At 44.1% G+C, this 13,858-nt stretch overlaps 1 protein-coding gene across 2 annotated transcripts in view; it reads right to left on the bottom strand.

The window, feature by feature from the left end:
• Window positions 1-11,519, bottom strand: part of ADD3 (adducin 3) — a 91,336-nt gene extending 79,817 nt beyond the window's left edge. For both annotated transcript variants that reach the window (XM_079313146.1, XM_079313144.1), the window contains exon 1: window positions 11,275-11,519. The gene's annotated coding sequence lies outside the window, so the exon portion shown is untranslated. The remainder of the gene's footprint in view (window positions 1-11,274) is intronic.
• Window positions 11,520-13,858: the final 2,339 nt, after the last annotated feature.

The following is a 13,858-nucleotide window of genomic DNA, read 5'->3' as shown; positions in this document are numbered from 1 at the left end:
AGAAAACCCACACACGATAAGAACTGTAAAGAACAGAATAAACATCAGATACACAAAGTATTTTCAAAAAGTTCGCATTAACCAGACTTTTTAAGAACATCAGTTCTTTAAATCAGTCTTCAGAAAGGCAGCAGAAGTCAGACACACACCAGGGCTGGGGCAAAATGAGACAATTGCACAGGAATTACTAGAAAGCTCCCCCACACATTTTACTATTACAAGACAGCAACAGGCTACATGTGTGCAAGCATGGCAGCCACACACAGATCTGGGGGTGGAAGACACCCACACCAGCTTTCCACTACAAACATCAAAAGCTCAGAACCCAGAACTAACTGAGCTTAAATGAGAGTGGTGTTTGCACCCAAACCCAGGCACTGCTTGTTTTGACAATGTGAACAAAAGTGCTGCTACTCCTGTTTGTGCATACAAAAGGTGCCCACTACAACAAGCTCTCTCTGAAGCCATTTGGCTACTCACTTTTTAAAATTCAGGAGTTCTGTTTTGGTTTATCTAACACAGAAATGCTTCCAACAGAAACCAAGTTCATACTGGGGCAATACTGCAACAGGCAAAGTAATTTTCAGAAGCTCTTTCTGTTGAAGTCAGTATCAGGTCGTCCAACACGCTGACACAGCTAGAGCTGTTATTTTTAAACACAGCCATAGTCTATTTAACTAAAGCATCTTTACTCTGACTGAGCCAGTATTACTTTGATAAGACTCCTTAAGTCTCTACACTGAAGCCTGCATATCATATGAAACAGAGAAAATGCAAACTTTGGAAGACAGTCCTTCACTGCAGCTAGGAGAAGAGAGAAAAGGACAAGAGAGGTGCAGGAGAAAGCTGGGAGGACCTGGCACTGAGGACAATAAAGTGCTATCTGCAGGACAGCTATTCACACTGAGAACTTGTGTCACTCACCACCTGCACAGAGATGCACTGGAACAATTTCAGTCAATTCCAACAGCAAACAGCTTTCTGCTGTTAGGGGCTCAGCATTACACTTCTAAAACAATTCTTCTGCCAAGTTTGTTTCTAGCAACACTAGGATTTCTTACACATTGTTTAACTGATGAGAACCTGGATGGAAGGAGAAGAGAGGCAATGCCACTGTCAAAGACAAGTAAGAGGCTGCAAGCTAGAATTATTCATTTTGGGCGGCTCGCTGAGATATGCTAAACAACTTATTTGTATACATTTTCTTCAATGGAATTCTGAATTCCTTATATATAAAGTTATCTTGTACACATATGCAGAAGTTCATTACCAGAACGAAGAGCAGCCCCACCCTTCCCTCTCACCAAAGAAAGAATTTGTTCTATACATACAGACAGTGTGCCCTACTTGATGTAATAAAGTTGTCCTATGGCAGTATTTAGCCTCCACTTCTTACACATAACTAAAGAAAAAGTAAGAGAAGCAATGGTATACACTACTCAGCAGTGCAAACCTTTGAATTCTACTACAGAAAATTTAGTGCACCTTGTGCTATGCATGGATACTGCAGGCTCTGGAGGCAAAGGAAAGGCTGCTGTGGAAAGCAACACCAAGCACCCAAGACCAGAACAGCACACAGGACTGTCACTCACTGGCAGCCACACAGAGCTGGATATGGCAGCCACACAGCCTTGCATGCTGAGATTATTTTAATTGAAATATTTTTGAAATACTGCCATTTTCCCAAAACATTGCATTTATCCCAGAATCCCCCTTTAAACACAGCTGTTCCCTCTCAGATTCTGAGAGCACTGGGAGGATAAGGGGGAACCTCACAATATGGGGGCTACTACATTGTATATCTCAAAGCCTGGAGGAATGGTTTGATCATTCCTGCTCTCCCACCAGTCAGTCCCCTTGCAGAAGACTGGGTTTACAGACACCTCCCAGGTGCAGTTCTCATTGCCCCCAGTACTGCAGGCAGTGCCTGGCTGCAGAGCTGTCAGCACACAAGGATTAAGGGGCTGGAGCCCAGCACTGACACTGCCCCATCTTCTTATCCCCCCTTTTTCCTGCTTCTCCCCACTGCCTTCAACACCCTGCACACCCTAGAGCTCACTAAACCCTCTCTGGAGTTAACTTATCAAAGAGAGTTAATGCAGTCAAAGGGGGAGAGGAGCTTTTCTGCTGCAATTCACAGTGAATTGCACAAGTTCAGCAAGCAGCAGGGCTTACACAAGAGAGGATGAGGCAGGACCACAGGGCCAGGAGGGAAGAGCAGGATATCCCCTTTAGCTTGGTTGCAATGTACAACCCAAATATTTCAAATGGATGGAAATCAGTCCTACAGAGGAGTGACTGCATTAAAGAGGTGATTATATTTATTGGAATGGTGACATGCAGACTTCTTATTCGACAGGGTTCTTAAATAGGATTACAGGGCTTTAATTTGGTTCTTTAAATTGGTTTTGGAGAGAGAGAGAGAGAGAGAGAGAGAAGCAACAACAAAAAAGTTTGGAGAGAGGGTGGAATAACCTTGGAGGGAGTACACTACATTATGCATGTCAACCATAATAGCTTCCCTAGCACAAATATATGCTTGTGCACATTCTCCAAGTTAACTAATAAACAGAACAGCCATAAAAAAGATAATTACTTACACTATGCATTTGCACACTGCAACCAGTAATTTTTTAGCTTTAGTTCCATCTTTCAAATATGACTTATATTGACAAGGAACAGTGGCAGCAGTGTATATCACAAAAAGAGTAAACAAATTACCTTTATCTGACTTTATTAAAGTAATAAAGGACAGACTCTTTTTTTTTTTTTTTTTTACTTACTTCAAAGAGAGTTTTATAGCTAGCTACCAGCAGGGTGTGGACTGAAGCTAAAAACTTTGAAATGGGTCCCTGTGAAATCTGAAACCAAAATACAGCAGAGGTCACCTCTCTGTGAAGAACTGCCTTGTCTGTATGTATACTATAAGCAAAGCTCTGTTAACCCAGCCTCGGTAATAATGTAATTCAACTTAGCCCCTGGGAATAGCAACAACATCAGGTTTCTACTACAAAGATAAATTTACTGCACACAATATCTGTTACAATATATTTGCAGCGTGTTTGATAGTAGCCAGACACCAGTGTTACATGGTATACCTCAAGCTATTTTCTCTTGTTAAAGACTAACACGGCTATAAATAAATTTTTATTCTTACTCTCACCATTAGCCAATTCTTTTTAATCAACATTGCATGTACATTAGTTTTATGCAATATACTAGCTAATATTAACAGGAAAGGAAGTGATACATCTGGGGCTTGGTTTGTTTTAATTTTTAAATATTTTTCCCATAAAGGGGATAATTTAAACCCTTTTCAACAAGGAAACTGACAATTTTTCCAGTGGAGAGATGGAATCTCCTAAGACAAGTATTGGGACAATAAGACTAATATACTTTGGTCTGTCTGGGGTGTTCCTGTGAAACTGTTCACAGTCCCAAACTTGGTGACAAGTGTCCTGCAGCACTCGAGGTTCTTGGAGAGGGTTACCCATGCACACACTGCTCTGCTGATACCTGTGGGCCAGGCTGTGTGTTCCCAGCTCAGGAAAGGGCCAGGCAGATGAAGCTGCTGCCATTGGAACCCCTGGATGAGCTGGGCTCCTGCTGGCCCTGCTCCCACCTCCTGTCTCCACGCACAGCCCTCCCTCCCTGTCACCCCCAGGTCTGCTCCGTGTGTTTGCCAAATCTCTCCTCAGATGGAAATCTCCACATCTAACCAAAGATTTCCCAAAGCACTGGAGTGAAATGGTGACCACCCTTGCTGGATGACACCTCTGTGGTACAGAAGAAATAACCACACTAAAGAGTCTCCATCGTTTGAGAGATGGTGCCATGATTCAGGTAATTGGAGACTTTCAGATTTAAGATACATGGAAAGACACAGGATCCCACCAGGCAATACACTGAGTGCCACTTGATTTGATTAGAAGCACTGACATGCAATAACACACTCATGTTAGGAATGGTAAGGAAAAAGAACACTTTCTGCTGGCCAAACAGCAAAAGCTTCCATTTTGAATGGTGTGGTGCTTGAGAAGAACTAACCAGTCTTTGAAATCCAGCCCTTAACCAGGAGCTGTCTCAGGACATGCTAAAACAAGGGGCACTGATCTTTAAAAACATCTCAGTTTAAGCAAACACACACAAAGAGCATAATGCATATGCAACAACCCTTTAAAGAGGAAGCAGTATTTCAGTTTCTCCCCAAGTTCTTGGCTCACAGGAAAACATCTGATGCAAAAAGGGAACCAACCCAATTGGCCCCTCTGCCACCTCAGGGCAAATTATCCAGGCACCTATAAAAAAACCTCCTGATGCTTTACAGCTTAAATGTTTTATATAGTTAAGCTGAGTTGTCTTGAGTTCACATGCTTTATGTTATTCGATATGTTTTAACTAGGAAGCTACCTGGATTCATTTCAAGATTTTCTTTTTTTTTTTAACTAACCTGTTTTTGAGCACAGACTCTCTCATGCTAGCACTACACAGATGTATTCAATCTCTCTGCATACTGCAGAAGTATTTAAACAAAGTTTGAAAGAGAGTAAAAAAAATGGAGGGGGAACCCGACTGCCAGGCCACTTGGTTTCTGCTTTTGTGTTGGATTCCTTTATTTCTTTAGAAACATCAGAAATTTCAATGTATTTGCAAGTTCTTCTGCATTTTTTTTCTGCTCCATACTAGACCCATGATTTTGATCAGGTTGATAAGGAAGAAAACAAACACCTAAAGAGAGTTTTGCTGGTTGGAGACATACTTGGCTTTACAAAACATTTTAATAGCCATTATTAAAACATGCATCACAAGTCCTTCTTTCTTCTCGAGATGCTCAGGATTAAACCTTTGCAATAAAAATATTTATGAAAATTTGACTGAGAGATCTACTTTGGACAGTTTGTCTTAGAAGATGGAGCTTTTTGTTCCAAATCATGCACACACAGAGGTATCTGCCAAGCTCTCCAACTGTGTCACTCCAGTCCTTAAGCCATTTAACACAGAACATGCACGTGTCCTTTGAATGCCAAGTCAGCTACGTGTCAAAGACAAACAGCTCTGCACAGCCAACCCATTCCCATCAGCACATCAGTAAGAAATCTCATTTGTATTCAGTATTATCTTCATTGATAGGGATGGTGGAAAAAAATAAATAAAAAATAGGAAGAAACTAACACATATTCACAAATGCTTTTATAACCTCAGTAACTTTAGGAATAAGAAAGTTACTTTGGCCTGAAAATACACAGTTTGCCCTAGGAGGGAACAGCATCTATTTAGTGGGTGAATTAAAGACCATGAACATCTTTGCCTTCTGCTCTGATGGCTGGGTCCAAAAACATTTGAGTTACCAAAAGTGTTTTGCCTTTGTCTATATTTTTAGACATTTAGGCATTTAAAGACAGTTGCAATTGAAAGCCAGAAATTGTACAGATTAACTGTGAATATTACTAAGACAATTATATCTTAACCAGGTATTTAGTGAAAAGCTTCATCTCTAATCAAGATCTGAAACAGGATGATGGGTTTATTGTGGGTACTGTCACAATTTAAACACAATAACAGAAACATATTGAACCAGGCATTCAATTGTTATTGCAGTAATGCTGTATCAGGAGAGCTCACAGGCTAATGTAGCATAGGAATGCCAGGAATTATTTTAATATACAGGTTCTTACACCCTAAATCTCAGCACCCTCAAAGAACTGTAGTCAGTAGAGCTGAAAATCATTTGAGAACACTTGATCTGACCCTCCACAGGGTACAACTCCAAATACAGTTTGTATGTTCCAAGAACAAAATTTTGGTTTCCGTTTTGGTGGTGGTTTAGGATACACAGCAAATAGGTTTTGTCACCTGGTGTGTAGCAAGAATTTAAATAATATTGAAAGGCAGTTTGCTTAAATTGTGTTTTACTCCTATTATAGCATTGACCAGGAGCCTGGACAAATTGTTATGCAATTCATTAACACTCCTAAAAATGGTTGTGTATCTGAGTCAGGAAAAAACAAAGGTACTTGTGAGGTCAGTGCTTTTGAGTTATTGTATTCAGTTCTAGACAGAGCTGGATGCACTGCCTAGTATTGTCCACTGTTTCCGTCCCAAAATTCTATTTTCAATTTCACCTAATTTTTCTTATGTTAGGCTGAAGGTTACCTCTGGTAAGTGTCTGTTAGATCTGAAGCATCTGAGCCAAAACAGTTCTCTCTTTCTGACATCAGGACTCCTAAGTGTGCTTTCCAAGGCTGTAATTTAATTTTTAAATTGAGGATATTTTCTTTGGAAAGCACTACCCAGCTTTCAAATACTTGACTTTGTGGCCTTAGTGATGCTCTTTATAAATACAGAGGTTTCTTGTATATACATCCATAAAAACTAAAACATCATATGGGTAGTTAAGACAGTACTGGGATACTGGATTATATTAAATGACTTACATTAATACCAGCAATCTCTCTGAACCCAGCCAATTTATAATTGATATTGCTCTAGAAACTATTTATTTGAATCACACAGACAACTTCAGTACCAAACTGCTCCCACAGCATTCTGCCAAGACTTCTAGTGCTGTCCAAAAAAAGAGAAAAAAAGCTAGGCTACATTTGTAGGGGGTGTGGGATATAATATATATTTAAAATTATATTTTTCCTTTCTTGTTTTGACATTATTGAACAGTTAAGCAAGCTTTACCCATCAAGTAAGTTTCCCTATTTTGCACTCTATTTGCCATCAGGACACATGCAGGTTGGGTGGTGAGCACCCTCCTTCCAGGACTGACATTTACTGTGCATTTGCAAACAGAATATGCAGGTCCACCTGGCCTCTAACCTGTGCTGTGTTTAATGTAATAGCCATGGATGATGTGCAGAGGGATACTTGTTTTCTACAAGAAAAAAAAAGAAAAAAAAAAAAAAAAAAAAGGCAAACAAAGCAAAACAATTAAACTCCCGTATCATTTAAGGCTTGAATATATGCATTAATACAAAAAAACCCAAAAAACCAACAACTTGAGATCAGCTATTACAGGTATAGAAGACAACAAACAGATTATCAAAGCAATTCAATGAATCCTCTTGGTCTGGCCAGCAGGCACAGTTCAGCTTGGCTGAAGTGCTGCCAGTAACTCCAGGTACCGTTCAGGGCAGGGCATCAACAAGAGAACAGCCCTGAACTGCTGCCAGCTCCGTGCTCAGGACTGCCACGTCCTGCAGCTGGAGAAGGAACTTAGGGGATTCCAGCTGTGCAAGGGAGAAGGGATTTACCAGCTGTTAGCAGCTGTGGGTCAAGAAAACACAAGGTGAAATGCTACACAGCAGCCCCAGCTCTCACACCAGCCAGAGATTTAGGGATCTTCACCTCAGCTGCTGACTCACATGAAAACTGCCTCTTGCTTTGATGTCACTTGGATTTTAACACGTTAGACAATACAAGGCAAGAAAAGAGTTTCTTCCTGGCCAAGACCACAACAGTTTAAGAGAGGAGAACAATGAATGAGGCTATTAGAATATTTTCCTAATTAGCACTTTGTAGCAGCTGATTGCATCCTTGTCAAACAGAATTGACATTACTACCATAAGACACAAACTACGTTTAATATGTTCCCAGAGTCCTAAATAAACAGATACCTACATCACATTCACCAGACTGTAAAGAACCAGGGGGGAATAAAACACCAGGAGCCATCACCCTCCCACTGAGGTCTGATGCTCTCAAGCCTTTTCCCACTATCCAACTCCTCAATGAAAAATCTTAACCTTTTAGTAGTCAACATTTTCCAGCTTAGTCTAGTTTTGAGCTGCCATCCCTCCACCACTAGTCCAGATTAAGAGCATGCTATAACTGAACATGCTTTCTTATCTAACCAATTAAAATTTTTTTCTCTTAACTAATAATCTGGATCACAAATTATCTGCAAAAAGCCATGCACTTGCTAGGATATCTTTAAATGAAATCTCTCAAAATCCTATTTGTGATGATGTACAATGACATGTGTTATCTTGAGTACAGAAAAGAAACAAAAGTGTTTTCCCACACATCAAGTGACTCAGAGTTAGTATAGAAGCAGAATAGACTCTGTGGGCAAACAGAACTAATATTAACACACAATGAGTAAGTTACTGCTTGTTCCCTAAGGGTCAAGTAGCTTTTATTCATCTTCATCTGCCAAAAAAACACTACACAAAAGACAACTAACCCCCAAGAATCCTACCAGAAGCCACACCACCATCTACCACCATCTCTCATATGGCAACAGGCATTTCAAAACATAGCTTGAAGAAAAGCCTGTGATGTAATGGGAAGCAATGTTATTAAAAAATATAGATTGCATTCTTCTAAGTCAATACCAAAACAATGACCGACTCAGTTTTTGAAAGAGCAGCACTATGAAAATGCAAAATTGATTTAGAAGGGAAATAATAGCCAGAGGTTACTACGGCTGCTAAAGTTACAGGACATTTTTTAAAGAAACTAGAATTTATATGCAGTTCATAAAAATCTAGCAAAAAGGCAATTTTATGCACCATCTCAAAGTGAAACAAGTTATTCCCCTAAATTAAAATTGTTTTTTTTAAAGCATTATCATTCCAGCACCATCCACAGTGCAGTAAGAACAGCACTGCAGTTTTAACTGGCAATGATGATTTTAACAAGGGAAAAACTAGCAGCCTTTTGCCTTCTTTCAGTTCAGTTCTTGATCCGTAAAACATTCCCCTTACAAAAGGAAACAAACTAATGCTGGCCTTTCTTAGAACAGTTTTCATTTCTCATCTCTTACATGTCAATTTCCCACGATTTTCACAGCAAATAGAGTCATATGCCAGGTCATTCGGCCTCTAACAAGTGGAGCTGAACAAAAGCAGGCAGCCCCTGCGTGCAATGTCACCTCTAACATCACATGCAACAGGGACCGTTCCAGCAGAGCTACACCGAGCCCAGCTGGGCTCAGCCAGCCCTGTCCAACAGCTCATTCCATAAACAGGGGCACCACAAGGGCTGCATACACCTGGCTGGCCCAGGCAGTGGAACTGCCCCTTTGCCCCAGACTGCTCCTCTCCAACCACCCTACAAGCACTGCAGAGCCTGGGCCATCAGAGGCATCACCTGGACCTTCTCTTTGGGTTAGATGGTTGTGGTGTATATGACAGCTTGAATGCACCACCCTAAAATCACCTTTCCCTTATGTCAGCTGCCTCAATTCTCAGGCAAGAGTCAAGGATAATGACTGATTTAACCAAGAGACCATTAAATCCCCAGATATCCTAAAGCATAGCAGTACTCCATCTATTGGTCAGGAATTAAGGACGTGCTTAATCATCATCATCATCATCACCATCATGCACTAACCTCTATCATTAAACACTCAACCCATAAGCAGCCCACCCCTTCCCACCTGGGACTGCACATTCTTCCAGCAAAAATTAAACTCAAGTAACAGTATCTTCTGAGAAATAATGTAACTAACACTAAAAGCGTTAATATAACAACATCTAAAGTTAAAACTGGTATACTCTATTAGTCACACAATTATCATTTTTTTTCATTGAGAAATACGTGCACTTCTTAAATCAGCATTGAGGAGCTTGTCTGGTTACAGCCAAAGAGCTCATGCTGTTCCCTGGGTTGACACTTTCTTTCCCTGCAAGTACTGGATGCCACCAAGGAGGTTTGTACAATTTGTTCACAGTTTCCAGCCAGCAAGGCCACTGAAGTGACCGGGTGTGCAGTCCTGAGAACTCCCTGGTACAAGGCAAACCCCTGGCAGGGAGGCAAAGGGTTGAGCTGCTGTCGAAGCAGACACGTGCAGAACCTGCCCCGTCTTGCAGCGCTCCCCCCAAAAGGCAGCGCCATCCCACCCCAGCAGATCACACACAGCCATACCTGTGCTTCACTCCAGGCATCAGCAACTGGACCAGAAGGTACGTGAGACAGCCTGGAGCTGCCCCAGGCACAGCAGGGCGTTCTTTGAAAGGCTGGGGTTATGTTTGTCAGTTTCATTCCTTTGGTACCAAAGCTCATTTAAGCAGCGACTTCTCCCACACAATTCAGCAACTCCATACATTCATGCTTTTATAAGCCTCGGCCATTCATTTTATTTTTTTTTTTCCCCAGATATCCATTGCCATTGATTTTATCTATTTGCTTTTTTAAACTTAACTCCTCCACATAGTGGAACCACGCAGATGAGGCAGATGCCTACACATTTTTCCTCCACTTGGTATCACATCACTACCCTCCAGACACGAGTACAGGACATGTGAATGAAAAGCAGCAGATTCAGGCTCAACCTGCCTGTAACATAATGATGCTGAGAAGACAGAGGCAGCCCACCTCCACGACGGGGCTGTGGCTTTTAAGGCATGCTCTACCCTCCTTACAGAGCCACACCAAGGCTCTCCTGCCAAAATCCCATCGTTCAGCCATGCAGACACTGCCTGCCCTGAAGTCTGCAGCGAACACTGACTGATAACTCCGCTCTGAATTCCTAAATAAGCTTTCTAATGCGAGATGAAAACTGACCAACATCGAGGAACAAACTCCCAAAAGGCCCATCGTAAATCCGCATTTCTGGAGCCTAAAGTTCAAGGCAGCAATCTCGAATTTCCTGCTCGCTAAGACAAGCACAGAATGGAGGTAATTCCAATCTGCGGGCAGAGCAGGGGTGGGTGCCCAGGGCAGCAGGGAGCTGGGCTGATGCTGGGCACGGCGGTGGGTCCGCGCTGCCGTGACCGGAATCCTGAGCCGCGCCGGGAAGCGCAATCCCGGGCTCTCCGCACGGATCCACGGCGGAGGTAGAGCTGCGCGCCACTACAAAACCCCCAAAAACCCGCACGTTTTAAGAAGTTTTCCGAGACGCGTACAGAGTCCGGAGCCTTGCGGCGGAGCGAGGACACTCCGTAGTTACGACAATTCCTCCCGAGGTTTTATTTGATTAGCGGAGTTTGGGAGCGGAGGCGCATTATTTAAAGCCCCGTCCTCCCGCTCAGCCCAGCGCCGAGGCAGAACGACAGCACTGCAGCATCTCCCCCGGCCGAGAGCTGGCGCAGACCCGCGGGCGAGCTCCCCGCGGTGCCCCCGCACGGCCCCATCCCGCCCGCGGCCGCGGCGCCGCGCTCCCCCCGCGCCCCGCTTCGGCCGCGGCTCCGCGGGAGCGCTCGGGGCCTCCGCCCGCCGCCCCCCTCCCCTTCCCTTCCCGGCCCTCGGCGGCTCGGCGCCGCGCTCGGCGGGCAGGGACGCGGCCCCGCTGGCCCGGCGGTGCCCGCAGCCCGGCGGCGTTACCTCAGCGGGCCCGCGCCTTTGTGCTGCAGTCCATCCCCGCGCCGCGGCGGGAGCGCCAGCAGCAGCAGCGCGGCGCGGGCGGGGAAAGGGGCGGCGCGCGTGTGGCAGGAAGGGACACCTGGGCTCCTCCTCCCGCCGGATCACTATCTGGCAGCGCCCTTCCCCGGCCGCCCCTGGCCAAGTTGGAATCACGGCCGCCTTCCCTCGCCCTTCCCCGGCTTCCAGCTCGGCCGAGGCGCGGCGGCACCGCCGGTGTTCTGCGCCCCGGCTGCCTCCATTGTTGTCCCTGCTGTACCTGCAGTGCGGGGCTGGAGCATCCATCCCCGCGGGAATGCTGGAGAGGCGCTCCCAGCGCACGGGGTGCGGGGAGCTGTGTGCGGGAAAAATGGATAAAGAACCCGCGCCCCCCAAACAAACAACAACAACAACAAAACGCTGGGCTGGAAGTGAAATTCTGAGAAATTTAAACAGTTGTTGGGGCTGGAAGGCGGCAGACGGCTTCTCCAGATGGCTCGTCCTGCTCAGGAGAAAGCTCTTTTGCCGAGAGCAGCCTTAGCTAAAAAAGCTGTTCAAAATGCTAAAGTCATCTTGGCAAACGCTGTCCTATCTCTCTCTCCCTTTTTTTTTTTTTTTTTTTTTTTTGGGGGGGGGGTTTTTTTGGTTTTTTTCTTTTTGTTTTCTTGGCTTTCTGTAGCTGTTCAGCTTTGCAGCTGAAATCATCCCTGTCTTGGTTCCCCACCCAAAGTTACTTGGTTTCTCGGTTTCAGGGCCGGTTTTGTTACATCTGAGCGGCTCTGACCAGACTTTTGAAGTCACAGAAGCATTGGTGATAGTTCTTTTTATGCAAAAAAAAAAAAAAAAAAAAAAAAAAAAAAAAAACACTAAACAAAGAACAACAAAAACAAACCACCACACCTCTGTATTTTAATTACGTTTTTAATCACTTCTAAGATGCAGAAGTCCTCAAATCCAACAAGTCCTCAAAATCCAGGCTAGGAGTCAATTACAAGCAGGATCAAGTAGAAACTTTGTAAAATATGCTTGAAAGTCTTAGAAGGTCCCTTTGAAATCAGCATTGCTGCTTACAGGTGTAAAATTACACACATTAGCTAACTCCATGTAGGTTTGGGGACAAAGCCTTTTAATTCTGGGTACTGCTCACTTTTAAAGAGCCCCTCAAGGACTGTGATCATGGGGAAAGCAGCAAGGTTGGAGCAGGGTGGGATGAAGACCCTGATGGGGTCACCAGAGAGGCTCCAGCCCGCTGGCTGCTGCCACCACATCGGTGTAGGAGCTACAAGACCATCACAGAAAAGTGAGCAAGGGCCCTGGGGAGATAGAGAGATCCTTGGAGGAAAAAGTGCCGAGGCACCAAACTGTCCAGCCACAGGGTACTTGATTTGAATAGGGACAGGATGCAGAACACTTTGCAAATGTGTACACAGCACTGAGATGGCTCCATCTGACCACACCAGCACCACGGGAAACTGCAGGTTCCCTGCCACTAATAAGGGGATGAGGTGGCACAGCATCTGCTATTTAATACAGGACTTTTAACTTTCTGGTGGCTGTTGGAAATCTAAACTTACCTTGGGCACAGGAAGAATATATAACTACATGTGGCGTGTGCTATGAAGGTAGAAGCAATTGGCTTTCTCCAATTTGCCTATTAATTCAGTTTAACACTCATGGAATTAGTAGGGCTGTTCCATCCATATTCATCCCCTTGTTTTTATTTCCTTTTGGGAAAAAAATTACAGCTGTATTATGTTTTAATAAACTTTGAATTTGAAAAGGCCAAGAAATTGCAAACCTTGGGTGTGGTTTTGAAAGTGAGGGTGACACTGGATTGAAATTGGTGGGGTTTTGCCTTGAACTCTGAGCTCTGGCCCAGACAACTGCTTAGCTAGAGAGGGTCCTGGCACATGAATGGGAACTGGCCACACACACATTTCAGCTGGAAACCAGAAGAGAGTTGTCAACCATTAGAGCAATCAAATACTGCCTTACCCAAGGGGGTATTTGGAATGGAAAAATCTCACTGCTTTTGAGTAGTAGTTTATTAAAGTCATTATACAGTGCATTGTCTGCAGCAGCAGGGGACAGACTTGGTGTCTCAGGAGGTTGATTTGAGCACTGAGGTGCTGCGTGACATTGATCACACACCCTGATATTTGAATTTCAGAGGCAGCAGTTGCTTATCCCAGCAGATGCCTCTCAGGTTTATTGTAGGGTGAGTTTTCTTCTCCTGGGCATGTAGATGAGTTTTACTTTAGTCTTGGAAGGATTATGAAGCTGACAAGTACAGATGATTCAGGTTATAAATGGATTACAAGCACGATCAAGGAAGAACTTTCCTGCATGGAAAAAGACTTCTCCCATTAGTTCTGGAGCTTTGTTCCCTCCCTCAAAACAAGAGCCAGGTGCTCCTGGAGAGTCAGTGGCCTGGGCCATTCTAGTTAGGCAGATCCCTGTGCTGCAGCAAAGGGAGACCTCTGCCTGTGTACTCCTGCTGTGAGAGGGACAGGTAGCACCTAGAGCAGTGAGGACAGATGATGGGCAGGACTGCTCTTTTGGGGTTGGA

The sequence above is a fragment of the Erithacus rubecula genome (assembly GCF_903797595.1).
Source record: "Erithacus rubecula genome assembly, chromosome: 9".
Lineage (NCBI taxonomy): Eukaryota > Metazoa > Chordata > Aves > Passeriformes > Muscicapidae > Erithacus > Erithacus rubecula.
This window is presented reverse-complemented; position numbering and strand designations above follow the sequence as displayed.